This window comes from Panthera uncia (assembly GCF_023721935.1).
Source record: "Panthera uncia isolate 11264 chromosome A1 unlocalized genomic scaffold, Puncia_PCG_1.0 HiC_scaffold_17, whole genome shotgun sequence".
Taxonomy (NCBI): Eukaryota; Metazoa; Chordata; class Mammalia; order Carnivora; family Felidae; genus Panthera; species Panthera uncia.
Window position 1 is genome coordinate 15083379 of NW_026057577.1, and position 13741 is coordinate 15097119.

The 13741-nt window shown below is 36.8% G+C and overlaps 1 long non-coding RNA gene across 1 annotated transcript in view; it reads left to right on the forward strand.

Moving 5' to 3' along the window:
* Positions 1-13015, forward strand: part of LOC125934841 (uncharacterized) — a 120984-nt gene extending 107969 nt beyond the window's left edge. The window contains exon 3 of the long non-coding RNA XR_007461539.1: positions 11856-13015. This is a non-coding gene — a long non-coding RNA (uncharacterized LOC125934841). The remainder of the gene's footprint in view (positions 1-11855) is intronic.
* The last annotated feature ends 726 nt before the right edge of the window (positions 13016-13741 follow it).

The window sequence follows — 13741 nt, forward strand, 5'->3', positions numbered from 1 at the left end:
CAAGAGACAGACACTTAACCAACTAAACCAACCAGGCGCCCCTAGTTCAGGTTTCTTTAGATAAAATATTTTGTTCAGTATTTGGAGTCATGTGACTCTAGATACAAAACTTGCTGTAAGGCACATGTTCTAGGAAACAGATTTAGGCGAATATAAATCAAACCTTTTCGATAGTAGAATGTTGGAATTCTATTCATTCTTTTACTCTTGGGGAGTAAAATAGGAGGGAAATAGAGTGAAGGCTCAAAGCATAATTTAGGTATTTTTACCTTGGTGATATTTTTACCCAGAATTATGCTCTTACCTTTTTCTTTGCCATTGACTAAGTAATTCAGACACCAGAAACAGACATAGCCTTTCATAGAACTGCTTGGTCCGCCTTTGAGGAAAGTGCTAATTCTCCCTGACCTGATAACCCCTGACTAACTGCAGTGTTAAACAGCCCACATCCACGAACAGGAGAATTAGCTTCTTTGGGTCAAAACACATTTAAATTCATTGAGATGTAATATCCTTTCCGGTTTATAAATGAGAAATGTTTAACTAATTAAGGGATATCATTGCCATGTCATCCTTCACTGTTTGAAAATGACAAACTAGGGAAGTTAATCATAATGCAATCAGTGATGGTTGGTTTCATCTTGTATTAGTGAGACATAATGCAAATCAGTGAGGATCCAAGAGAAGTTAATGAAAGAATTCCACTTAACAAGGGAAAGAAATGAAAGACAGCTCCTTAAATATTCATTTCAAAGTAACCAAGGTAAAAACTATTTTTGCTACTTTAGCTCAACATACTCATAATAATAATAACCGCCATTTATTCTGACCTTCTATGCTAGTCACAGTGCAAGACAATGGTGATATTACCATATTTAATCCTCATGACAGTCTAATAAATTGAATGATTTTATCACCATTTACATACGAGGACAATAAATCTTGAGGAGCTAAATTACTTACCCAAGATCATCCAACAATAAGTGGCAGAGAAAAAAATAGAAACAGATCTCTGACTTCCAACAGATACTCTGTGACTTTGCCATCTAATACTTCGTTCGTCATCTTTCCTTTATCCTTTTTCTCCTCTACTCTAGCTCATTTTCTGCTTGTGGATCCAGAAGGTCAATAGTGTGGAAGGCCTGTCCCACTTGGTATTTTCTGCTCCTGCTATTGCTTATAAAATGTATTTCCCTAAATACAGGGAGGGCTAGAACAATTCATTCATTCATTCATTCATTTATTCAGCAGTCATGTGTCGATCATCCATTCTGTGCCGGGTACTCTGTTTAAGTGCCAATGATAAAATAATGAATAAATAAATTATCTAAGAAGGAAATAATTATAATTACATTAATTTAAGATTACATAGTTTTTTTTTGTGAAAACAATTTTCCCATTTGCTTTGCTCTAAGTGTCATTACCACAGAAATATTTGTATTCAAATATTTTGGCAAATCTTTTGGCTGGAAGAAATTTCCCTCAGTGTGTTTGCATTCTGATAATCTTATATTTTGGTTACAAGATAATTTCAGATTGTCTCCAGTTAGTATGATTTCTGTGTTAAATAAATTACTCGAAAGAATCTCTGAACTCCTTAATCTGTTAGTACTTCTGCGAAGACTGAACTTGCCGGATGTAATTTTGTAATTACCAACTGTATTTGTCAAAGATGCCTCGTCACATGCTTCAGTTTAAGGGGCGGGGGGCAGGGGGAGGCAAGACTTCATCACTCCCTGCCCTGGTATACTTTCCTGAACTACCTTGAGAGAAAAGTACACCGCAAGAGTGGAAATAAAATGCAAAGCTCATGCAACAAATGTACAGTTCAGTATACTGTAGGTCCTTAGAATAATAATCAAACTGGAGACCATCCCTACCCCATTTTCTAGTGTAGAATCATTATCCTTTTGTGTATGGACCTTCTTTTTCAAAGTAATCCCATATTGATGGGCTATGTTCTTGTCTTTTGTCAATTTGGACCTTTGATAATCATTTGAATGATTGGTTCAGGCATACTGAACGTACTTCTCATAACCACACTATGTCTTTAGGTCACTGTCAAATATGAGATACAGTGGCATAGCCAGCACATATTTAAAATAATAGTGGGGTGTCTGGGTGGCTCAGGGAGTTAGTCATCTGACTCCGGATTTTGTATCAGGTCATGATCTTGAGGTTCTTAGGTTCAAGCCCTGTATCAGGCTCTGTGCTGAAGCACGGAATCTGCTTGGATTCTCTCTTTTCTCTCCCTCTCTCTCTGCCCCCTCCCCTGCACTGTGCGCGCTCTCTCTCTCTTTCTCTCAAAAATAAAGTAAATAAACATTAAAAAAAGAAAAAATAAATAAAATTATAATATCAAGTTAAGACTATGGTGATAAATAGAAGAAAAAAATGGTTTGCAACTTCTTCAATTGAGTAATGTAGTTATTAAACAGTAAGATGCAGTGATATTTGGAAAATTTTATCACTCCCTGGGTCTGTTAATCAAGTTACATGCTCACATATTCATATTTTTATGAGCACTTGTTTTATTTGGCTTACAATCTCAGAATAATTTTCCTACATCTTAAAAATTATAACCTGGAAAAGAAATTTATAATAGTGGCTGGTTGTTTTAATTGTGTCCTTAGAATTTTGTATCAGAAATGTTTATTTCTACTTTGTTCCTGTTTTTCATCTGTTGAAGTAAAAATACACAGCCTTTCACTTACTAGTTTAGATTGTCAGAAATATGCAGTCAGCTGCAAGGCATATTTTACAGAGACCCCTGGATAATTTTCAAAATGGTGAAAAGCAAACCAAAAAAATGAAGAAATTTCAAGAATACACAAGTTTGAAGTTTCCGGTGTAGTTCTAGACTGTAAATTAAAACTTTACAATTGACAATATTATGTTTGGATTTAAAAACTCCAGAAGTTTTCTTTCATTTGCTTTAATGTAGTGTTTGTTCTCTCTCATCTCTGGTTTCATAAAATTACGTTGTTCTAAATCTAGGGAATGTTAGATTTTAGAATTCAACTGTCTTCTTGAATTCATATACCTAATTTTGTTTTATAATTGTATTAGTTTTCAATGCTGCTGTCACAGATTAGTACAAACTTGGTAGCTTCAAATAGTATATGCTTATTTTCTCATAGTTCTGTAAGTTAGAAGTCTGGTGGGCATAGCTATTGTTTCTGATCTGGGTCTTACAAGTCCAAAATCAAGGCACTAATCATCCTGGGCTCTCATCTAGAAGTTTCCAGGGTCATTCAGGTTGTTGGCAGAAAATGTTGAATGCACTTGAAGGGCATTGATCTCATCTCCTTGTGTCTGTCAGATGGGAGCTGCCCTTGACTCCTAGAGATCTCTCTCTCCCTTCACTGTACATGGGTCTATGTGCTGGTGATGGCACATCTACTGTTTCTCCCTCTTGGAATCTTTCTCACATCCCTTCCTGCCACATATCATTTATTCTCAGACAAAGTTCTTTGTTTTTTAATGGCTCATGCAATTAGTTTAGGTCCACCTGGATAATCTAAGATATCTCTATGTTTTAAATTCAGTAATCTTAATTGCATGTGCAAAGTCCTTTTTTTCCAGGGCACCTGGGTAGTTCAGTCACTTGGGCATCCCACTTCGGCTCAAGTCATGATTTCACGGCTCATGAGTTCGAGCCTTGCATCAGGCTCTGTACTGATAGTTCAGAGCCTGAAGCCTGCTTTGGATTGTGTTTCTCCCTCTCTCTGCCCCTACCCTGCTCACTCTCTGTCTGTCTCTCTCTCTCTCTCTCTCTCTCAAAAATGAATCAACATCCAAGTCTTTTCTTCCAGAGAAAAATATATTCATGTTTTCTAGGAATAAGGGTATGGGCATCTTTGAAGATAATTAATCTACATACTATAACAGTGCCCTATTTTTTTTTACACCACTTAATATCCCTAAGATGGGATGAATTTTAAAATTAATATTATATCATAATGTTATATGCAGGAATTTTTCCTGCCATATATAATATACATATTGTATACATTACTGATTATTGTATATAACAATACATATTCCCATGATTTGTTAGAATCTATGAAATGTAATTTATTTATGCTAGCCTTAAATATCATGTAAATACATAAGGAGCTACCAGAACTCATGAATTAAAAAAAAAAATCCCAATAAGAAATTAGATAGCTGACATGAGCAAACAACTCACAAAAAGAAATCTTAATGGAGAATACATGTACAAACACTTCAAGTATACTGGAAATCAAATAAATTTACCTTAAAAGAAGCTTCAGTACCTATCAAACTATAAAAATTTTGAGTGCATGATTTTTATTGTTCATGAAGGAAGTAGAGTGGGTGGTAGAAAAAGTTATAGAAGCCAATTTTGTAATATATTTCATAAGATTAAACTCTTCAAATATAGTAACTCTAGGAATTTTTACCATGGAAATATTCAAAGACCTGCACAAAGATTTATATATTTATTTCATACACATACACATATAGCAATTTGATTTACAATAATGAAAAATTAAAAAAAATCCTATTGTCAATAAAAAAAAATAAACTAGTGGTTATATAAACACTTGCTTAAAAAGAGCACTTGCAGGGCCAGTAAAAGTAATGCTGTATCAGAATCTCTAAAGAGAGAGGAAAATCTGCATGAAATACCAAATGAGGAGAGTAGCTTATACAATGGTAGGTATAGTAGTTTTGAGGAAGAAAGAAAAAAAAACAAACAAGCATTGATTATCCATACCTTTTGCTAATTTAGGTAGAAAAAAGGGTCTCTTTTTTGTTCCCTGGCTGGTAACTCCACTCCCAATCTGAAATCTACTGTCTTCCAGACTTCCTTTCTCAGTCCCTGTTCCCCATTATTTCCTCTGATTTCTGCTTTTTTTTTTTTTTTTTTTTTTTTTTTTTTTACATTCCCAACTTCCACTCCTGTCAGTATTTAACAATGCCTTAGTCACTGCAGGAAAATACATACATACATCCATAAGTGAATTTACAAACAAATTAATAAGACCCATGCTGTCCAAGTAGTGTGTGGGGAAATAGGTTCTACTTACATAAATGGGTTAGAAAAAAGCTTAGGGTGGAAAGCTGCCACCACGGGGTGAAAGCGCCCAAGGCTAGCTAAAGAGATATTGTAATGGGATCACGAGTAAAATTACTTTCCATCTGAACACCTTGTACCTTGATCACAAACTCCACTTGCCCACCCCCCCAGACCCTTTTCTTCTTACACACACAAGTTAATGATTACTACCTGATGTTTTTCTCCATGTTCATGTGTGTAAGATCTTGTTTTCTTCACATTCACTATGTGGGTAACGTCTTGTGAGCTCAATAAATACGGAGATGAAACCCCTGTTTGGGGCTCTTATCTCCTCCTGGACATTAGCCTTCCTTGTATTGAATTCTGCATCTGTTCTTTTGCTGGACAAGAGAGAACTCCAGACTCATAGTATGCAACAGTAGTGCATCTTCTCTCCTTTTTTTTGATCATGGTTTAGAATTTATTTTTTACCTTCCGAGTTTTATCCTGTTTATTCTTCAGCTCGCTTCAGTTAATCGACAATAATATACATTTATTCAACAAATAGTTACTAACATCTTTTGAGGTCCAGTTCCATGTTTGCAAAATATGGATGTGACTTATACATAGGGCAATATATCTGCAGTAATGTTTGGAGATAGAAAATACATAAAAAGATAAGATACTGACAAGTACAATACAGAGGGTTAAAGTAGGTTTTTGCCACAGAAAGTGACTAAGACCTATTTTAACCTTCTATATTGTACTTGTCAGTATACTACAATTATCTGATTTTTTTTCGTCTTAAGGATTGGTGTGCCTGTGATGTGGAAATGGATTATGGAGGCAGAAGAGCTGCCAGGAAGCTCTTGTAGGATGTGGTAGTTATTGTAGTGGCCTGAGCAGGGATACAGAGAATTGCATTGACACAGCACATGTTTAAGAGACAGAGTTGCTTTTATGTTAAAGAGGAAGGGATGTGAATGATAGGGGTAAGGATGGCAGATCATGCTGGAACAACTGGAAAGATAACAGTCATCTTTTTCGAGATGCCTTTGGATTCTAACTTTACCATGTTTTTGAAATGGTTCTGGTAAAGGCCATTAATGTTCTTTTAAATTCTAAATCCAATTAAGAATTCTGAGTCCTTTCCTCTCTGGACCCCTCTGTACCTTTTAGCACATAAAATTACTCTCTCCTTTGGTTTTATATCTCTACCATTTATCTCATTTTCCTTTATGAGTCTTCTGCTGCTTCTCAACCCTTAAATGTTGGGATTCTTTCCCCTAGAGTTTCTTCATTATTTGACCCACAGTGCCTTTTGAATATCAATGCTGAGAGCTTCTCATTTGTGTTCCCAACCCAGTTATAATTCTCCTGACAGCTCTATCTATATACCATACTACCTACTAAACACCAGTGATTTTAAGTGCTGGAAGCATTTCAATAACCCAAATTCTCTTTTTCTGTGTCCATATTGTGCTCTCTTTTTTATAATTCCTTATTTTAAGAATACCTCCACCATCCACAGTGGGCTTGTGGTAAATTGAATTATTAGTCTCTGTTGCCCACTGCCCTGGATTATTATATGTACACACCCTTGCCATGGCTTCATGGTGGGTACACTTCCCATTCATTGCCATATGACTTGCTTTCACCAGGACAGTGGTGGTATTTATGACACAATGTAAGGTTTAAAGGCTGTTGGATGGACTTCCTTATGACTTTCTGCCTTTCTTGATAAGAAGATGATGCTTCAGGTATATGTTGGTCCAACGAGGATGAGAGGTGGAGCAGACTTGGACCCAACGTGTAGTGTAGAGTCAAGCCCAGTTGTGCTTGGCTAGTGTAGAAACAGCAGCAATGGCATGAACAGGAAACAATTGTGTCTTGTTGTGCACCAGTGAGGTTTAGTGGCTCTTCTTTTGCCAAAGCCAAGTCATACTAAGCTCAAATGAGAGACATAGTAGTCATCCCTGACCCTTCTTCCTCTGTTGACAGTCACATGGAATAATATTTAAATCTTAACTGTTTTATTTTCTTGATAGCTCTTATAATTCTCATTACCTCTCTATGACCTAAAATCCATTACCATCTTTTGACTGAGCTACACTATATTTTATTACTGATTTCCTCCATGTTAGTATGGTCCTTTCCCAACCCCTTCTCATCATGCTTGCTAGAGTGATCTTTCTTAAAAGGCACACTGATCAAGTCCTTCTAGTATTTACAATTCTTCAGGAACCACCCATAACCAAACTGAAAGAATAAAATCCCAATTACATCGCTCACCCTGATTCTCATAATCTGGCCTTTGTCCACCTCTGCACCCTTATTTCTTACACTGTCCCTCATCTGTACCTTGAACTCCTGTACCACCCTGCTCATTTTCATTTCATTTCATTTCATTTCATTTCATTTCATTTCATTTCATTTCATTTCTTTAATGTTTATTTGTTTTTGAGAGAGAGACAGACAGAGCACAAGTGGAGGAGGGGCAGAGAGAAAGTGAGAGACAGAATTCCAAGCAGACTCTAGGCTCTGAGCTGTCAGCACAGAGCCCAACACGGAGCTCGAACTCATGGACCATGAGGTCACAACCTGAGCCGGAATCAAGAGTCAGATGCTCAACCAACCAAGCCACCCAGGCACCCCATCACTTTCATTTTAAAGCGATTTCATATGTTCCTTACATCTTTACACATTTTCACCCCTATTTCCATCTCATGCCTATTTAATCCTTACCTTTCCTTCAATTTCAAATACTACTTTATCCACATGGTTCCTCCATGTGCCTCACCTTGTCCATCTTTATTTAGGCATCCTGTGTTGGGTGTGCATCCATGGTCATCTGTGGTTGCTTCTATCGGCGCCTATGAGAATAACTGGTTAATTCCTATTTGCTCTTAAAATTTACTTCAGGTGAATTTTCTATATTTTGCTAATTTTTTAATTTGCTTTTTAACCAGCAAATAAGTTTCTTAGGGCCATTACTGATTCTTTTATCTCTGTATTTTGAGATGATTCTTAACACTTCATAAATATAATGGTGGAAAAAAGGAAAGGGGAAGAGGGGAGGGAGGAGGAGAAAAAAGAGAAGGAAAAGAAAAAAGAAGACGGAGGGAAGATGGAGGAGAGGAAGAAAGAAGGAAAGGAATTTTTGGGAGCGAGAACTGTAGCCCAGAAAATTTTCTTGTCACTTAGGAAAAAACTGATGACAATAAAGGTCATCTTCTTCTTAAGCAGTACTTTTCCTTCTCTGCCACAATGATTATGCAGTAAACATTTCTAAAAGAGCATCACTTTCAGTGATTGCAAACTTTCAAGATATATATAAAATATGTATGTAATTATCTCTCTATATATATCTAACAATAATATCTAATGAATAACTATGATTGTTAGGCCTCTGTTTTAAGAAAAGTCATTTGATAGAGCCATATCTTTTTTTTAATAAGAGAAGTAGAAATTATTCTGAATATCTGCGTTTACTGCATTCTAAGTGGGAGACAATTCAGTAATTCTGAAAAGTATCAGTGAAAACAAGTAAGGATTATATGTGGGCAAGTCACTACTTAGGCAAATCCTCTTGTAATACAAAGACTCACATCCTCATTACCTGTTCATATTGAATAAAATTTAGATATCAAACCTAAGTTCCACAGTCCATCTCTACTCTTGTCTTTTAAGTCCTCTTTCTTCTGATGAACTTTTGAAGACACGTGCTATTTGTTTTCATTAAGACTTTGTTTTATTTTTTATTTTACTTTTTATTATTTTTTGTTTTTTAAAAATATTTATTTTTTTTTTGGGGGGGGGGGTGGGGATCACAAGCAGGGGAGGGGCAGAGAGAGGGAGAAAGAGAATTCTAAGCTCAGAGCCTGATGTAGGGCTCCATCTCATGAACCATGAGATCATGGCCTGAGCCAAAATCAAGAGTCAGATGCTTAACTGACTGAGCCACCCAGGTGCCCCAAGACTTTGTTTTTCTAGAGCAGTGTTATGTTTGCAGCAGAACTGAGGGGATGGTAGGGAGATTTCTCAAGTACCCCCACCCCCTCATATGTGTAGCCTCCTCCCCCTTAGCAACATCTCCCATCAGAGCGTTCCTTTTGTTGCCATTGATGGACCTATGTCTACACATTACAATTACCCACAGTATGCGGTCCTACCTGTTTATATTCTACATGTTTATAACTGAGGCAGACTTTTCAATCTCTGCATTAGTAGTTTACCTTTACTACATCTTATCGGTCAACTGTAACCTTAAAGCTTATCACTGCTTATGCTTAATTTTGGTGTGTGTGTGTGTGTGTGTGTGTGTGTGTGTGTGTGTCTGTGATATCTGTAGTGGTGTCCTGTAGTATTTACACATTCCTTGAAAGAAGAAATTATATGTTCCTCCCTCTGACTCTACCTTTGGTGTTCCTACCTCATTCCTCGTACATACAGGCTACTTAAATTAGCCATAAACAGAGAAAGATTTTATTTTATAGAAGAAAAGGTTGAAGTCTTGAAGGGCAAAATCTTTATGGTGTGTTAGTTAGAACCTGGAACTCAAATTTGGGACCCCTGTCTCACAATTCAATTCTGATGCCTCTGCAGGAGGTCTCCTCTATTAATTAGCTCCTCTATTAGGTAGCGGTTGTCCTCTGTAAAATAGCCTAGAACACTTACAAAATTGTATTAGTGTGAGGCTGTAAGTATGTAATGTAAACATTTCCCTTCAAGTTACTTCAAGGAAATGTCTTCACTCTACCTCATGGTAAGAGATGTAAGAAATGATTAAAGGCAGTATCTCTTGACGATAAGATAGCATTGCAAAAATAATTCATCTATTACATTTCTCTTGGCAGGGCAGCTTGATTTTTTTTCCTACCCTATAATTAGGATTCTTTCCTGACTCATTGGTGAGCATTATGGTGATGATGATGATAATAATGGCACTACCATATTATATGCTTCAGAGCTTTATGCATTTACCAGCACGTTTTGGTCCTTATCACACTGATCTTTACCATACTCAGAAAGACAGAATATACAAATATAATGTGCCACAAGGACAAGAGGGGCTGAGAACACGGAATCCCCTTGTTGCCCACTTACCTTTTGTTGCTACTTTACCCAAGGTATTTCTAGAAATATAATTTCTATACAGTTATTGTAGAAGATCTTACATTTTCACTCAGTCTTATGGACAAGCTGCTTTTTTTTTACCTGGGAATTTTAAGTCACAATATTGGTTATAGTTTCTTTAAAACAGAGACCTGACCCTTAGAGGTAACAAGCTAGAATCAAATACTTTATAAGACTTGACAAGTCAGTATTAAATAGGGGTTGTACAATCCTATGTTCATTTCTTTCATGAAATACAGCGCTGAGGTGTGGAAAGTTCATAAATCAATATTTCTGCCCTATCCTTACCCACTCTCCTTTGCTACTCCTTTTACTGTTGACCTTGAAGTCACCAGAGTCCTATGAAAAGCCCTTGTCATCGTCACCTGGCTCTAAAGAGACTCCACCTGATTTTTGCCTTTCAAAACAGAGTTTGTGAGCATAGCAAAACTCTTAACTCTGGACCTGAAGATATAGGTGGTTATTCACTGTCTTCAGACTCACTTGATGATGGCTTCAGTACGTGTATGATGGTGAGGAGTAGGAGTGCTTAACTGTGTGGTTTGGTTGATTGAGTTATTTCTCCACAAGGTCTTTCCATGTTAGTGTTCTAAAGTCTGAAGTGTAAATATTTTCATTACTGAAGACTCTGCAGGTTTGTGATTATGGCAACAGTGTTTTATTCTTTGTCCTTCAGTTACTTTTTGAGAGTCTGCTAATCCCAATTTACGTACTGGTGAGTCAGGGAGAAATCTGGTTCTTTTATGGAAATGACTTAGGCTTCATAGCAAATAGCCAGAAAAGAGTGAAATAGTCTGCTTGTTATTTTTCTCAAGGGTATAATAGCATGATAAAAACTTTGGCATTTCAGCTGCAAAATTTCATTTAGAAAATGTGATTCCCTAAACCAGGCTAATCCAATCTTGACAATATCTGAAGAATGAGTGGTTTAGACTGGGCTGTTTAGGAAAAATGTTTCCGCTGGGTCTATTTATTGTACTTCATTGACTTTCTGTCTTGCCAAGTCATTTGGAATCTAACTATCCAGGAGATGATTCTCTTGACTAAAGGAAAAATATATATATATAATATCACATTCTACTTCTTATAACAATTGATTTGCTTATAATTAGCAAAAGTAAGCTGAAGACTTAAATGGGCGCTAAAGCTACAATGTTAACAATTTCCATATTGAGCAAATGTAGAAAGAAAACACAATTTAAACTACCATTTTTTAAATGTGGAGTTTCAGCATTCCTTAAAGCAGTTAATATATGTTCTGAAGTTCCATTTTGAAAAACAAATAACATGAATCAACTACGACTTGGCTCTATGATCTGAAATAATGATCTCAGGTAGGAAATCAGTATTTCTATTCAGCCAGTTCAAAAGGTAATTTTTCAGTGTGTTATTGTAATGGAAACTTACAGCCTACTTATGATGAAAAATAACTTCAGAGTCTGATAAACTGTGTTGCAGTGTCAACTCTGCTTCTTGTTATCTCTGCAGTTTTAGGGTGTTTAAACCCTTTGAGTCTTGGTTTCTTCCATCATTTAAAAAAAAGCACTATTTCTAATTTCCAAGGATTTCCTATCATTTCAAGGTTGGAGCTTTGTGACATTTATTTGTTGGGCTTCTAACTGTAATTTAGAAGTGTAATTTTCTGCGTTCCCCAGGGTAAATTCACATCGAGAGTATTGTATCCCCGTTTCAGGAGGAAGATCTAAGAAAAACTTACCTTTGGATGAACTATTTTCAACTATGGCCTTTTAGGAGACTGTGGTCTCCGCCTGCTCTAATCCCAGTAAGGAGAACACCTGTCCCCCAGGTGTTGCTAACTGCTCATTGTCTTTTCCACAGGACCAGGCTGCAGCCAGGGCCCAGGTAAGAACACATTTTTTTTTCTTTTAGCTTCTTAACTTACTCATCCTGCCTCCCTCAGTCTCTTTGTACTAACAACACCCCCTCATTCCATTCTGCTCAAAGCAGTGTGTCAAGCTCTGCTTCTCACATCCTAAGCAATATGTCATTAAAACTGTTGAAAAAAATACATATATGTTGTTATGTTGTGTGTTATGGGAGCCCCGTGCTTTGGTAGATAATGTAGCCAGTTCTGAATTTGAATTCTCGTTCTTTAAGTCGGTGGGTATCTAATTTTGGGTAGATTTATTAATCTCTTGAAGTTTATTTATCCTGAAGGAGGTAAAATATTTTTGACTGGGCGGCCACCACTGATTTTGACAACGTAAGACTTAGCAGATGTGAAGTTCTTTCTCTTTGTGTCCATTGCTTTCTGTTCCTTCTGCCCTGATCGTTGCTTTGTTGTAGTTTGCCTTGATGTTTATCCTTTTTTACCCTTTATTTTTTCATGGTCTTTTTTGGAATACTTTTCCTGTCTGTGTGGCCAGGGAGTCTGCCATAGGAGCTGACTGTGGGAGCATCTCTTATTTAGGATTCGTGGTATAATGGACTAAGTGATGTGTAGTGTTAAAATTGAAGGCATTGGGAAAATAATATTGGGTCATGTAAATCCAATGAATATAAAGAATCAAGCCCTGAATTTGGGATTAAGAAACACTGGATCCAGCAAGCAAATGGGGATACCAATTGGAAAGAAAGACCAAAGAAGAGGCTTCTGCTCTGTGTTAAGCTCGACTTGCTCTGGGAGTCATCTTACAGACTTGGGTTCTTTCCAAAGGTTCAAGGACATTAGGAAAACTAAATCTTCTGATGGTCTGAGGTGAATACAGTAATTGCCTGGGGCAAGCTTTATCAGCAGCTGGGGAGGACAAAAATGACCTGACTCAGTGAGAGGTTATTATAGAACAAAAGAATGCTAAGGATTAATATCAATAGCAAGTAGAGGTATAGGACTTCAAGAAGGCAGAGCAATGGTAGTGAAATACTAGTTAAATACCAGTGAAAATGAAAGAATGGTAGAAATCTTGGTAACCACTGCCCTACTAGATCAGTCCCAGGGGAAGGAGCATGTTGGCATCAGCCCTGAGCTGTATGTGAGCATATTCTCAGTAATTTTTATAAAGAACCACCAAAGAATGCAAGGTTAATTAGAAATGTCAGCAGTTTTTAAATTACTTCATCTTATTTTGTTTTATATGAGTTCTGAAAGCCATAGCAACTTCTTCTAGTGGCCATGGTTTTAATTTTTAATGTTTGTCTCTAAAGTATCCTAATAGATAACATTATGGAACTTCGGAATCAAAGTCTCTGCCTCTACACTTGGCCTCCGTGCTCAGCTCTGCTTTTTGAGGACTGCATGTCTCAGCTGTGTGTGAGAGGCACAGAAGGCACATTTGTGTATCAGAGAATACATTTTTTTAAATGTAACCTGGGTACTGTGCTATGAGACTGATGTTTATTATCTTACCAGATGTTCACTATTATAAAATAAATAGCTGACCGTGTTTCAAACCTACATCTGTTTAATTCCAAATCCTGGGCAGTGGTATTCCAGGTAGGTAATTTGAGGGTGGATCATTTTAAAAATACTGTAATATTCATCTCCCTACCCAAAGTCAGGTAAATTGAGGTCTTTTCAATCACCCTTACCGAAAATATCAATAAAGGCGATTTTAGAAA